The sequence below is a fragment of the Macrobrachium rosenbergii genome, chromosome 35 (assembly GCF_040412425.1).
Source record: "Macrobrachium rosenbergii isolate ZJJX-2024 chromosome 35, ASM4041242v1, whole genome shotgun sequence".
Lineage (NCBI taxonomy): Eukaryota > Metazoa > Arthropoda > Malacostraca > Decapoda > Palaemonidae > Macrobrachium > Macrobrachium rosenbergii.
The window spans coordinates 3,241-18,003 of record NC_089775.1 but is presented as its reverse complement, the minus strand read 5'-3'; the positions used below and the strand labels follow the sequence as shown (position 1 = coordinate 18,003).

General features: G+C 32.7%; 1 long non-coding RNA gene across 1 annotated transcript; it reads right to left on the bottom strand.

Moving 5' to 3' along the window:
* Positions 1 to 2,455: 2,455 nt before the first annotated feature.
* Positions 2,456 to 13,632, bottom strand: LOC136856266 (uncharacterized). Its single transcript, XR_010858293.1, has 6 exons — positions 13,038 to 13,632; positions 12,688 to 12,771; positions 12,112 to 12,305; positions 11,758 to 11,841; positions 3,535 to 3,650; positions 2,456 to 2,586 (listed from the first exon to the last, which is right to left on the bottom strand). It is a non-coding gene; the product is annotated as an uncharacterized lncRNA (long non-coding RNA).
* Positions 13,633 to 14,763: the final 1,131 nt, after the last annotated feature.

The window sequence follows — 14,763 nt, the reverse complement described above, 5'->3', positions numbered from 1 at the left end:
GAAACAAAGTTAAACCCAAAAAAAACCTCAAGGGGTTTCTGTATTCACCCTCGTTTTCTCAAGTGGCTTTCCCATAAACTTAGGTAACGTTAAAAGCCATTTTACGTAAATTTGTTATAGATTCATTTGTGGCCGTTTGCGTGTCAGAACATTATTGTCATTTTATCTCTACATTTGTATTTATTTGTCGTTTCACATTGAGAACCAGCATCCTATTGAAATACGTCGGCACGCCGCTTTATAAACGGCCTTTCTTAATAAACTGGCAGTACATGTCCACCTGGTCTCTTTTTTGCACCTCTTACAGGGTTTATATTCCCACATTTAAGGTCATTATTCATGCCCTCCTCATTCACCTTATCTGTAAGTTCTCCGACATTACATTACCACTGACATCAATGCTCAGCTCTCCACAAAGATTTTGATTACCTATAGGTTTCGTCCGACCCTTTCGTGTTACCACAGCCATCAATGCTCTACTCTTGACAATGAATGACTGGTTATCTCTACGTTCTGTCTGGCATTTTAATATTACCACAGCCATTAGTGGTCCACTCTTGACAAGTTCAAACATAACATGACCAACAAACCACGGCATTTGCAAATAGTGTAGGGTTCACCTATTGCTTCCTGACCTCTGTGCTTACCTTCTTTATTTTGGCTCTATTTCAGAGAGCTAGAATGTAGATGAATAGGGATATTAGCAAAACACAACCAAAGTATATTTTTTTGAAAATATCTAGTAGCTCTCTATTTCAGCAAGAGCTACTTTGCAGTATACCAGTTATATTCCCCGTCAGATTAGCCCCTCAATGCTAAAAAGACCTGCTGTATAAGGGGCTGGCTCAAACACACAGTAGCTGTTTTCTAGCTGGTGGCTTAGTAAGGGATACCAGGGCAAAACAATTGAAAATCCCTTCCAGCCCACAAGAGGAATCTCTTCTCCTGCTCTGCTGACAAGGTCCTCTTCATATCTACCTGGAAAACAAAAAACCTACTTTAGTATTCAATGCATGTTTGTCCAGTCAATAGTTAGCATATTTTCTTTCTCACATTCAACCCAGGATATGAACTCATTTCAAGGTACTGCTAAACCCCTGTCTGTTGAGATGTCAAAATATGTAAATCTCTGGGCCCAATGCTTCTTCAAGATTTGCATGCTGACATTACCTTAGGAATACTGAGAGGAGAGAGACAAGTAACAAAGAAAAATGTGTACAAAAATTAACAGTATCTTAATTATCTTCGTTGGTTGGTTTTAAAAACACAGCCTTTTTGATTTGTTACTAGTTAATGAGTCTTGAATTGTTGTTCTTTGGTGGACCTTTCATTAATGGTGGACCTTCCAGTAGGGAGGAACTACTTTCATTCAGCTTGTAGGAGGAATGCAATGTGCATGCCTCCAGCCACTTGGTGGTTTCATGATAGATGATGGTGACTGTCAAGATAATTTGTACAAGGTTTGAAGGGAAAGACTGGTGCATTTGCTGTGTTCATTCTGTGTGGTATATGAATACACATGTAGTGTCCTATTTGAGATCCAAGGCACAGGAAGGTCTAGGTACACTATACTCATTTATAATTACTGTATACTGATTGTGCCCTACACTGTGGGAAGTTGGCTTTACACCTGCAAAATTGGAAGTGGAAATTCCTGAACCCACACAGATAAAGATGCCAGTTCATTATAAAAAAAATGACCAGTGGGTCTGTGCTAGATTATTATTTGATGCAATAAAAGTTCTCAAGGACTGGAAGAACTATCTGAATTTGACACAAAAACCTTATACTTACTGTACCTTTGCATTTTGTGTATAACAGTGCAAAGGACATTTGCTACCTTGCTGAAGGAGAAAAATAATTTTTGGTCCATTATTCATTAGGAGTGAGTCTAACCACTTAGATTCAAGGACTTTTTCTATATATTTTTTGTGGTTTCTGTAAAATAAGCACTCCAAGATAAATACTGTTAAAAAAAACCCTATTTAAAATAATATTGCTTATCATTATGATACTTGGGCTGCTTTTCCTCATGATAATTAGGTTAAGGTATTCAGGTTAGGGTGGATCTGATGGCCAACAAAATTCAAATAAGAAGAAGAGATTGGATTAACATTTTCTATGTACTTGTGTAATCAGATTCAAGTTCACAGACTAGTTAGGGAGGGTTGTGCTGTCACACAGATTTGAATTAAAATATTAGGATAAGGCTTGAGTTCTTTTTATACATTATTCTCCTACTACAGACTTCTGATCGCTGTAGCAGCAGCAATCTTGTTACTTACCGGAGCCTCATTGGCAGTGTCCCACAAATCCACATCATGGAGATACTGGTGAACACACCTGAGGGATCCTGTCTCAATTATGGAGGGAGCATGTCTTCTTTCTCTGCATCTTTTCCCACTTCTGTGTGGGGTCGATGTTTCTGACAGCTTTTCCTCCTCCACCTGGCTCTGGTCAAACACATCGTCCTCTGACAATTTGTTTTCCCTCTCAGGTCTTCTCTAAACTGCAGTCTTCTTTCCTGGGCCTTCTTTGATAGTTCTACGACTTCAGTAGTTCCTCTTATTATTTCATTTTTGATCTCTGGAAGGGAAATATATTGTCAAAATGAAGTTCACCAAATATGTTAGCAAAACAGAACAAATAATGACACCCCTAAAACCTATAGTGCAAGGCCATAAGGCTACCAGAACCAATTCTCGATTTCTGCCTAATGTCCAGTTAGGAAAGTCAGCCCCCAGGCTGTGGGGTAAAGGGCCACTGAAGGGAACCTTAAATTGGGCCACCTTAGCCAGGTGTTAAAAAAAAAAAAAAAAAAAAAAAAAAAAAAAGGCAGATCATATATCCCCAGGGGAAGTTCTTCCCAAGACCAAGAGTGAGAAAGAAAAGATCTTATGGAAAGCAAGAGAGGGAGAGAAAAAATATCCTTATGGACAGCAAAAGAGAAGAGAGAGAGAGAGAGAGAGAGAGAGAGAGAGATTTTCCTTCTAGAGAGAGAGAGAGAGAGAGAACATATTCTTGTGGAAAGCAAGAGAAAAGAAAATGTTCTTATGGAAAGCAAGAGAGGGGAGAAAAAGAAAATATTCTTATGGAAAGCAAGAGACTACAAATTCCTTTAGTGTTGACGCTGGTCACTACAATCAATTGTCCTTAAAATGATATGTCCTTAAAACTTCCTATTTGTAGAAATGGGAACTTGGTTAAGACGGGGTTCAGCTAATAATTTCCATGGGTTTGCCATTATTATTATTATTATTATTATTATTCAGAAGATAAACCCCTATTCATATGGAACCAGCACACATGAACCTCTGACTTGAAATTCAAGCTCCCAGAGAATATGATGTTCATTTGAAAGACGCTACAGAAGAAAAGACCTCTGGAATGTCACATTATGAAAAGTAAAATTCAAAAATACTTCTCTAATCATAATAGACACTGCTTTCCATGCTTTACACCCAGTGTTGATCTATACTCAAATCTTTCCATTTAAAAAGGCTATGACTACCAACAAATCTAAACTGTACTTACTTAAAATCTATACTTCCTGAAAAATCACCAGACATCCACACTTGGTTTCAATTCCTCAGTAGACTTGATGATCAATCAAAGTTTCTCTCCCAAAAGAATGGCCATGAAGATTCTTTCTGAAGTAAAGTAGAAAAAAAAGGTTAAGAAGGTGACAAAAATCTTCTTCTAAATCAGTTATAAGAATGTCTGCACAGCTAAACGACCCACATTGCAGAACAAGGAAGGGTTTGATAAACTTTGATCGTAACTTCTGATATATAAAGAGAGATTTATTCAATATTTACTGAAAAGCACATAAATGAAAACCAAACTTGAAAATCAAACTTAGCAGACATCACCAGAAAGGATAATAGTCACTTCAGAAGGTTCCACAAAAACCTGACATCAGAATGTGGATATAAATGCAGACAATAATAATGGTAAACAATAAAAAAAAAAGTATCAACACAATTGTGGCACATTTCTCAAGGTTCCACAAAAACCTGACGTCAGAATGTGGATATAAATGCAGACAATAATAATGGTAAATAAAAAAAAAAGTACCTACACAATTGTGGCACATTTCACATTTCTGAAAGGGAAATATTGTGTCAAAATCAAGTTCAAAACACGTATGTTAGCATAGTAGTAAAACCAATGACACCTAACCCATATACAAGGCTTTAAAAAAACTCTCTATTTCTGCTTGAATGGCCAGTTAGGACACAGTGACCAAGTGGTAACACATATTAAAACAAAGACACTGTGGAGTTTTGAGTAAAAACTTAACCAGCTGGAAGAGATGATGTTGGATTTGTTATTATTCAGAAGATGAATCCTATTCATGTGGAACAAGCCCACAGGAACCACTGGCTTGAAATTCAAGCTCCAGAAGAATATGGTGTTCATCTGAAAGAAGTAACAGATGGTAATAGGAAATACAGACAGAAGACATCAGTTATTAAACAAGAAAAAATTAAGTAACAAATAATTAGTTAAACTGTAAGTACTGATTTGCCAAGAAGGAAAGTGGGGTCTATTTCACAACATTAAACCTAATTCACAAATGTATTCACAATATTGATACTGATATTTACACTTAAATGCAAAAAATTCCACAACTGGAAAAAGAAAAAAAAAGTTCACAGCCAACACAGCCATGTTGGAAGGAATGAAACTGACAAAAAAAAAAAACAGTGATACAGAAAATACTCCCCTCAAGGAAAGGTATGATATTCAGTGACCTTGACTCTTCTGATGAATGGAAAATTATTTTTAATATTTATTGAAGAGCTTATAAATAAAAATTAAACTTAGCATAAATCGCCAGAGAGGTTAATGGTCACGTAAGAAGGTCCACAAAAAGCTGACGTCAGAATGTGGATATATGCAGACAATAATAATGGTAAACAATCAAAAAAGTATCTACACAATTGTGGCACATTTCTCAAGGTTCCACAAAAACCTGACGTCAGAATGTGGAGATGTATGCAGAAAATAATAATGGTAAATAAAAAAAAAGTATCTACACAATTGTGGCACATTTCTCAAGGTTCCACAAAAACCTGACGTCAGAATGTGGAGATCAGAAAATAATAATGGTAAATAAAAAAAGTATCTACACAATTGTGGCACATTTCTCAAATTCCAAAAACCTGACATCAGAATGTGGAGAAATGCAGAAAAAATAAAAAAATAAAAAAAAAAGTATCACACAATTGTGGCACATTTCTCAAGGTTCCACAAAAACCTGACGTCAGAATGTGGAGATGTATGCAGAAAATAATAATGGTAAATAAAAAAAAAGTATCTACACAATTGTGGCACATTTCTCAAAAGGTTCCATTGTGTCAAACGTCAAAATGTGGAATGTTAGATGTAGTAAAACCAAAGACACTTCTAACCCATATATAAAAGTTTTAAAAACCTTCCACAAAACCTGAATGTATTAGGACAAGTGATAAAAAACAAAACAAAACACTGTGGAGTTTGACAAAATTAACCAAAAGAGATGATAAAACAAAAACCACTCAAAATGTGGAGATGTATGAAAAGAAGAAAAAAATAAAAATGGTAAAAAATAAAAAAAGTATCTACACAATTAATGGCACATTTCTGCAAAAATTCCACAAAACCTGACGTCACAATGTTGGAGATGTAACTGCAAAAATAATAATGGTAAAAAAAAAAAAATATTTCAAAAACCTAGACTTTCACAAAAAATGACGTCAGAATGTGGAGATGTTTATGCAGAAAATAATAATTCTCAATCTACACAAATGGCACATTTCAAAAAAACCTGACGTCAGAATGTGGAGATATATGCAGACAATAATAATGGTAAACAAAAAAAAAAAAATCTACACAATTGTGGCACATTTCTCAAGGTTCCACAAAAAATGACGTCAGAATGTGGAGATATATGCAGAAAATAATAATGGTAAAAATAAAAAAAAAAAAAAATATCTACACAATTGTGGCACATTTCTCAAGGTTCCACAAAAAGCTGATGTCAGAATGTGGATATAAATGCATGCAATAATAATGATAAACAATCAAAAAAGTATCTACACAATTGTGGCACATTTCTCAAGGTTCCACAAAAAGCTGACGTCAGAATGTGGATATATATGCAACAATAATAATGGTAAATATAAAAAAAAAGTATCTACACAATTGTGGCACATTTCACATTTCTGAAAGGAAAATATTGTGTCAAAATCAAGTTCAAAACACGTATGTTAGCATAGTAGTAAAACCAATGACACCTAACCCATATACAAAGTTTTAAAAACCTCTCTATTTCTGCCTGAATGTCCAGTTAGGACACAGTGACCAAGTGGTAACAGATATTAAAACAAAGACACTGTGGAGTTTTGAGTAAAAACTTAACCAGCTGGAAGAGATGATGATTTTGGATTTGTTATTATTCAGAAGATGAATCCTATTCATGTGGAACAAGCCCACAGGAACCACTGGCTTGAAATTCAAGCTCCCGAAGAATTGGTGTTCATCTGAAAGCCACAGAAGGTAACAGGTCAACAGAAGAGGTCAGTTATAAAAAAAAGAAAAAATTAAAAAGTAACAAATAATTAAACTGTAAGGGAAGAAGTGGTGTCTATTTCACAACATTACACCTAATTCACAAACGCATTTACATTACTGATACTGATATTTACACTTAAATGCAAAAAATTCCACAACCGGAAAAAGAAAAAAAAAAGTTCACAGCCAACACAGCCATGTTGGAAGGAATGCAACTCACAAAAAAAAAAAAAAAAACAATGTGATACAGAAATTACTCCCCTCACAGAAAGGTATGATATTTAGTGACCTTGACTCTTCTGATAAATGGAAAATGATTTTAATATTTACTGAAGAGCTTATAAATAAAAATTAAACTTAGCATAAATCACCAGAGAGGTTAATAGTCACTTCAGAAGGTCCACAAAAACTGACGTCAGAATGTGGATATATATGCAGACAATAATAATGGTAAACAATCAAAAAAGTATCTACACAATTGTGGCACATTTCTCAAGGTTCCACAAAAACCTGACGTCAGAATGTGGATATATGCAGAAAATAATAATGGTAAACAATCAAAAAAGTATCTACACAATTGTGGCACATTTCTCAAGGTTCCACAAAAAGCTGACGTCAGAATGTGGAGATATATGTAGACAATATTAATTTTAAACAATCAAAAAAGTATCTACACAATTGTGGCACATTTCTCAAGGTTCCACAAAAAGCTGACGTCAGAATGTGGATATATGCAGACAATAATAATGGTAAACAATCAAAAAAGTATCTACACAATTGTGGCACATTTCTCATTTCTGAAAGGAAAATATTGTGTCAAAATCAAGTTCAAAACACATATGTTAGCATAGTAGTAAAACCAATGACACCTAACCCATATACAAAGTTTTAAAAACCTCTCTATTTCTGCCTGAATGTCCAGTTAGGACACAGTGACCAAGTGGTAACAGATATTAAAACAAAGACACTGTGGAGTTTTGAGTAAAAACTTAACCACCTTAAAGAGATGATTTTGGATTTGTTATTATTCAGAAGATGAATCCTATTCATGTGGAACAAGCCCACAGGAACCACTGGCTTGAAATTCAAGCTCCCAAAGAAATGGTGTTCATCTGAAAGTCACAGATGGTAACAGGTCAACAGAAGAGGTCAGTTATTAAAAAAAAGGAAAAAAATTAAAAAGTAACAAATAATTAAACTGTAAGGGAAGAAGTGGTGTCTATTTCACAACATTACACCTAATTCACAAACGCATTTACATTACTGATACTGATATTTACACTTAAATGCAAAAAATTCCACAACTGGAAAAAGAAAAAAAGAAGTTCACAGCCAACACAGCCATGTTGGAAGGAATGCAACTCACAAAAAAAAAAAAAAAATTAAGTGATACAGAAAATACTCCCCTCACAGAAAGGTATGATATTCAGTGACCTAGCCTCTTCTGATAAATGGAAAATTATTTTAATATTTACTAAAAAGCTTATAAATAAAAATTAAACTTAGCATAAATCACCAGAGAGGTTAATAGTCACTTCAGAAGGTCCACAAAACCCTGACGTCAGAATGTGGATATATATGCAGACAATAATAATGGTAAACAATCAAAAAAAGTATCTACAAATTGTGGCACATTTCTCAAGGTTCCACAAAAAGCTGACGTCAGAATGTGGATATATGCAGACAATAATAATGGTAAAAAAAAAAAAAGTATCTACACAATTGTGGCACATTTCTCATTTCTGAAAATGTGGAATAAATGCAGAAATAATGGTAAAAATCAAAAAAAGTATCAAGTGTCAAATCAAGTTCAAAACACATATGTTAGCATAGTAGTAAAACCAATGACACCTAACCCATATACAAGGCTTTAAAAACCTCTCTATTTCTGCATGAATGTCCACTTAGGACACAATGATCAAGTGGTAACAGATATTAAAACAAAGACACTGTGGAGTTTTGAGTAAAAACTTAACCACCTTAAAGAGATGATTTTGGATTTGTTATTATTCAGAAGATGAATCCTATTCATGTGGAACAAGCCCACAGGAACCACTGGCTTGAAATTCAAGCTCCCAAAGAATGGTGTTCATCTGAAAGTCACAGATGGTAACAGGTCAACAGAAGAGGTCAGTTATTAAAAAAAAAAAAATTAAAAAGTAACAAATAATTAAACTGTAAGGGAAGAAGGGAAGTGGTGTCTATTTCACAACATTACACCTAATTCACAAATGCATTTACATTACTGATACTGATATTTACACTTAAATGCAAAAAAAAACTGGAAAAAAAAAAAAAAAAGTTCACAGCCAACACAGCCATGTTGGAAGGAATGCAACTCACAAAAAAAAAAAAAAAAAAATGATACAAAAAATATCCCCCTCAAGAAAGGTATGATATTCAGTGACCTTTCTTCTGATAAATGGAAAATGATTTTAATATTTACTGAAAAGCTTATAAATAAAAATTAAACTTAGCATAAATCACCAGAGAGGTTAATGTCACTTCAGAAGGTCCACAAAACCTGACGTCAGAATGTGGATGTATATGATGACAATAAAAAAAATAAAAATGTGGAACAATCAAAAAAAATGGACAGTCTACAGAAAATTGTATCACATTTCTCAAGGTTCCACAAAAAGCTGACAGGCAGAATGTGGATTAAATGCAAGAAAATAATAATGGTAAACAATCAAAAAGTATCTACACAATTGGCACATTTCTCAAGGTTCCACAAAAAAACCTGAAGAATGTGGATGTGGAGATGTATGCAATAATGGTAATAAAAATAAAAAAAAAAAAATTTAAAAATGTGAATCACATTTCTGGAAGGTTCCAAAAAAGGTGAATCAGGCCATACTGGATAAAAATGGTCAAAAAAAAAAGTATCCAAATTGTGGCACATTTCTCAAAAAACCTGAAGTTTCTCTAAATCTAACAATTATTTTGATAATTGTCACCCCTAAATAATAATGTAAAGCAATAAAAAAAATATCTACAAAATGGGCACATTTCTCAAGGTTCCACAAAAAAAGACACTGTGGAGATGTTGAAGGCCAATAAAAAATTAACCCTGAACAATCAAATAATGTTGTAAATGTAAGAAAATTATGGTGGAAAAAAGTATTACAAATTGGCACATTTCTCATTTCCAAAAAACCTGAAAAAGAATGTCAATGTATGCAAAAAATAATAATGGTAACCAAAAAAAAAATCTACACAATTGAACTTACACATTTCTCAAATTCCACAAACCTGACATCAGAATGTGGAGAAAAAAATAAAGAAAAAAAATAAAAAAAATATCTAAACAATTGGCACATTTCTCAAGAAAAAACCTGACGTAAAAACCCTAATAAATGGTGTTTTAAATAAAAAAAAAAACCTTTAGTCTACAAATTAATGGCAAAAAATTTTTCACAAAACAACGTCAGAATGTGGAATGCATGCAGAAAATAATAATGGTAAACAAAAAAAAAAATATGTTGGCAATAAAAACAAAACCTGAAGAAATGTGGAGAAGAAAATAAAATGGGTAAAAAACCCCCTGTCCCAATTGTGGACTGACGTCAGGCAAAAAATTTCAATTTCAAAAACCAAAAAATGTGGAAAAAATCAATTCTTGAAAAAACAAAATTTAGCAAAGTAAAAAAAAATACATTCAATTGGAGATGTATGCAGAAAAAATAAAAAATCCTGGAAAAAAGGAAAAATGGTGTACCAGGGAAGGAAATTCAAAACCTGATGTATCAAAAATAAAAAAAATTCAAGAAAAAGGCAAGAATTAAAAATAATCCTTCTTTCTGAAAGTAAAATAAAAAAAATAATTCAGGGACAAAAAAAAGTCCTTAATAAAAAAAGGAAAAAACTTAAAAAATTACTAAAATTAAACTGTGTTTAATCAAACATTAAACCTAATTCACAAACGCATTGGACATTACTGAACTGAATTTACACTGAAAATGCAAAAAAGTTCCACAAAAAGGAAAAAAAAAAAAAAAATAAAAAAATTCACAGCCAAACAGCCATGTTGGAAGGGTAATGCAACTTTCAAAAGTTATTAAAAAAAATGTGATATTCAGGAATGTGGATAATAAAATTTTAATAAATTGAAAAGGCTTATAAATAAAAATTAAAATTAAAAACTTCAAAAAGAAAAAAATAATGGTAAAAGTCAAATAAAAAAATTAATCCAGAAAACCTGGCTAAAATGTTTATGAGAAAATAATAAATAAGCAATAAAAAAAAAAAAATTGAAAAAAAAAAAGTAATTAAAATCAAAATCAAGAATCCACAAAAAATGACAAAATGTGGAATCATTTAAAAATAATAATGGTAAAAAATTCAAATTATCCTACAAATTGAAATGGCAAAAAATGGCAAAAAAATTATCCAAAAAATAAAAAAATAAAAAAAATAAACAAAAGATTTCATTTCTGAAAAAATAATTGTATCAAAACAAGTAAAAAAATATGTTAGAAAGTAAAAATGACACCTAACCCATAAATTTTAAAAATCTCAATCTATTTCTGCAAAATGTCAATAAAAAAAAAAGGCAATAAAAAAAAGAATCACTGAAAAAGGCAATTTTATCCTAAAAAAAAAAAAATTTGTTATTATTCAAAAGATGAATAAAAATTAATCCTGAAAAAGGCAATAAAAACCATAAAAAGCAATGAAAAAATGATTCCTGAAAGTAAAAAAAAATTAACCTGAAAAGGGCAATTAAAAAAAGAAAAAAATGAAAAAAGGGCAATAAAAATAATTAAACTGTAACATTAAGAAGTGGCATCTAATTCACAACATTAAACCTAATTCACAAATGCATTTACATTACTGATACTGACATTTACACTTAAATGCAAAAAAATTCCACAACTGGAAAAAAAAAAAAAAAAACACAACCAACACAGCCATGTTGGAAGGAATGCAACTTACTAAAAAAAAAAAAAAAAAAAAAAAGTGATAGAAAATATTCCTCACAGAAAAAATAAATGATATTCAGTGACCTTGATTCTTCTGATAAATGGAAAATTATTTTAATATTTACTAAAAAGCTTATAAATAAAAATTAAACTTAGCACAATTCGCCAGAGAGGCTAATGGTCATGTAAGAAGGTTCACAAAAAGCGAACATCAGAATGTGGAACCATGCAATTGATAACAAGGGTGAACAAACTGAAACATGTGCATAATCACCACTGTTAGCAGAAAGGTCATCACTGCCTTATTTAAACTTGGCTGGAGCTATGCTGGACAGGTCCCCTTCTTCTTCTCTCATTTCTGGAAGGAAAATACACAGTCAAAATCAAGTTCACCAAACAACTGTCAGCAAAGAGATGATGATGTTAGATTTGTACAGGTCTACTGATATGCCAAAAAGGGGATGGAATCTATTTCACAGCATTAAACCTAATTCAGTAATGTATTTGCAATCTAAATATTGCCATTCACACCCAAATGCTTCAAAGCAAAGCACAACAGAGCCTCCAAGGGCTGTGGGTCATCAGGAATAGGGTTTGCTGGTAATGATTCAAGAGATTCAACCCTTACCAGCAAAGCTGATGTCATCGGACAGCATAACGACTCAGGCACAGCACAGCACATCACAGCACTGCAAGCAGCAGGTCACATGACGAAAGAGCTGCTGTCCTTGAACAAATGAGCCGAGAACTTGCATTGTAAGTGCAATGCTTCCTCAATAATGGGACTGGCCATAGGATTTTTTAAAGGCAAAAATTGCACACCTGGAAAAAGAATTAAGCACTTCACAATCATGTTGGAAGGAATGAAACTGTCGAAAATAAAAAAAAAAAAAACAAACAGTGATACAGAAAATACTCCTCTAAATCATTAATATGAATGGACAGCTATTACTACCCACACTGCACAACAAGGAAAGGTATGACATTCATTGACCTTGACTCTTCTGATGAATGGAAAATTATTTTCATATTTACTGAAAAGCTTATGAATCAAAATTAAACTTAGCACAAATCGTCAGAAAGGCTAACGGTCACGTAACGAGGTCCACAAAAAGCAAACATCAGAATGTGGAACCGTGCAATTGATAACAAGGGTGAACAGACCAAAATATTTGCAAAAATAAAACTTTTTAATCATAATCACCACTGTTAGCAGAAAGGTCATCACTGCCTTATTTAAGCTTGGCTGGAGATGGGCTGCACAGGTCCCCTTCTTCTTCTCTCATTTCTGGAAGGAAAATACACAGTCAAAATCAAGTTTACCAAACAACTGTTAGCAAAGAGATGATGATGTTAGATTTGTACAGACCTACTGATACTGTACACCAAAAGGGAGATGGAGTCTATTTCACAGCATTAAACCTAATTAAGTAAAGTATCTGCAATCTAAATATTGATATTCACACCCAATTGCTACAAAATAACAGCCTCACAGGGATGTGGGTCATCACAAATACGGTCTGCTGGTAATGATTCAAGAGATTCAACCCTTACCAGCAAAACTGATGTCATCGGACAGCATAACGACTCAGGCACAGCACTGCAAGCAGCAGGTCACTTGACGAAAGAGTTGCTGTCCTTGAAGAAATGAGCCGAGAACTTGCAGGAGTCTCCTCCTTGTGCTTACTTGTCAATCACCCATTCAGGCAATTGGCTTTGAAAATCAGAAGAAGAAAGTTCAATACAAACTTGAACTGAACTTTTGATGACCTCGGGATGAGGAAGCAAATGCAATGAAAGTTTTTCACTTTCAAATGAAAAGGTCACGAAAAAGGGAGTCAAGAAAAATCATTTTTTAATCAAAATAATTAAATTGAATATTACTTTTAAGAAACCACAAGACTTTAAACTCTGCTTGTGTTTAAGCAGATGGCCAAATATAAATTTCAAATAATCTCAATACTGACTTCAACAAAAAGTTAAAAAATAAACCTGAAACAAAAAAGGCGATAAAAAATAATCCTGAAACAAAAAAGGCAATAAAAAATAATCCTGAAAAAGGCAATAAAAATTAATGCTGAAAAAAGGAAATAAAAAATAATCCTGAAAAAGGCAATAAAAAATAATCCTGAAAAAGGAAATGAAAAAATAAAAATAAAAAAAAAAAGGCAAAAAATTATCCTAAAAATCAAAAAGGCAATAAAAATAAAAAAAATTAAAAGAGGCTGGATCCTGAAAAAAAATAATCCTGTCAAAAAAAAATTATCCTGACAAAAGGCAATAAAAATAATCCTGAAACAAAAAGGCAATAAAAATAATCCTGAAACAAAAAAATAAAAATAATCCTGAAAAAAAGAAAATATTCCTAAAAGACAAAAAACAATAAAAATAATCCTGACAAAAAAAAAAAAAATCCTGAAACAAAAAGAGGCCATACAAAATAATCCTACAAAAAAAAAATAATCCAAAAATACAAAATATTCCTGAAACTAAAAGCATTACAAAATAATCCTGAAACAAAAAGGTAAAACAAAATAATCCGTTAATAAAAAAATCCTAAAACGAAAAAAAAGCATTATTATGGAAATAATCATTAGGTCTTCTCAAATGCCAGCTTAATAGAAGCTAGTTCATTCACACAATTCAATTCCATTAAAAAAAAAATTGAGATATATTACATATACATCAAATGGGGTGTATCAGCTATAATGGTACATCTTCCATACCATTTAACAATACACCATTGACATTCCAGAATTACTTATTCCAATAAAATTGGGAAACTTCTTCATAACTCTTGGAACAATTTCATAATTCTTGGAACCATATTATTGTTAGGCAAATAACTGTACCAACATTTCTATCCCTTAATTCTGAAAGTTTAGTACAATGTAATAATACATACTGACATATGTATAAGAGTTTGGCTAGTTACATAATTTGCAACAAAAAATTATCATCATCACCAACCTAGTAAAACAAGACCACCTTTACTCATAATACAGATGGGTCTGGAACACTTTCTGACGTTCCACGTCTAACCAATACTTGTTCTATTATTTACAAGTATTTATAGAAACTACTGTACTATACTCTACTAATGTTACTGTCTACAAGACTACTACATCCTGATTTTTCCTCCTCTATTCTCTCGTTCCAGGCCGTTCCTTTTCCTGGATGGAAACCTTCTTGGCATTCCTGCCCGTGGGTGTGAGAATCCTCAACATCCTGCAAAACAAGGAAGTATTAGAGAGGTGTATAGTGTCCAGAGGCTTTAGGA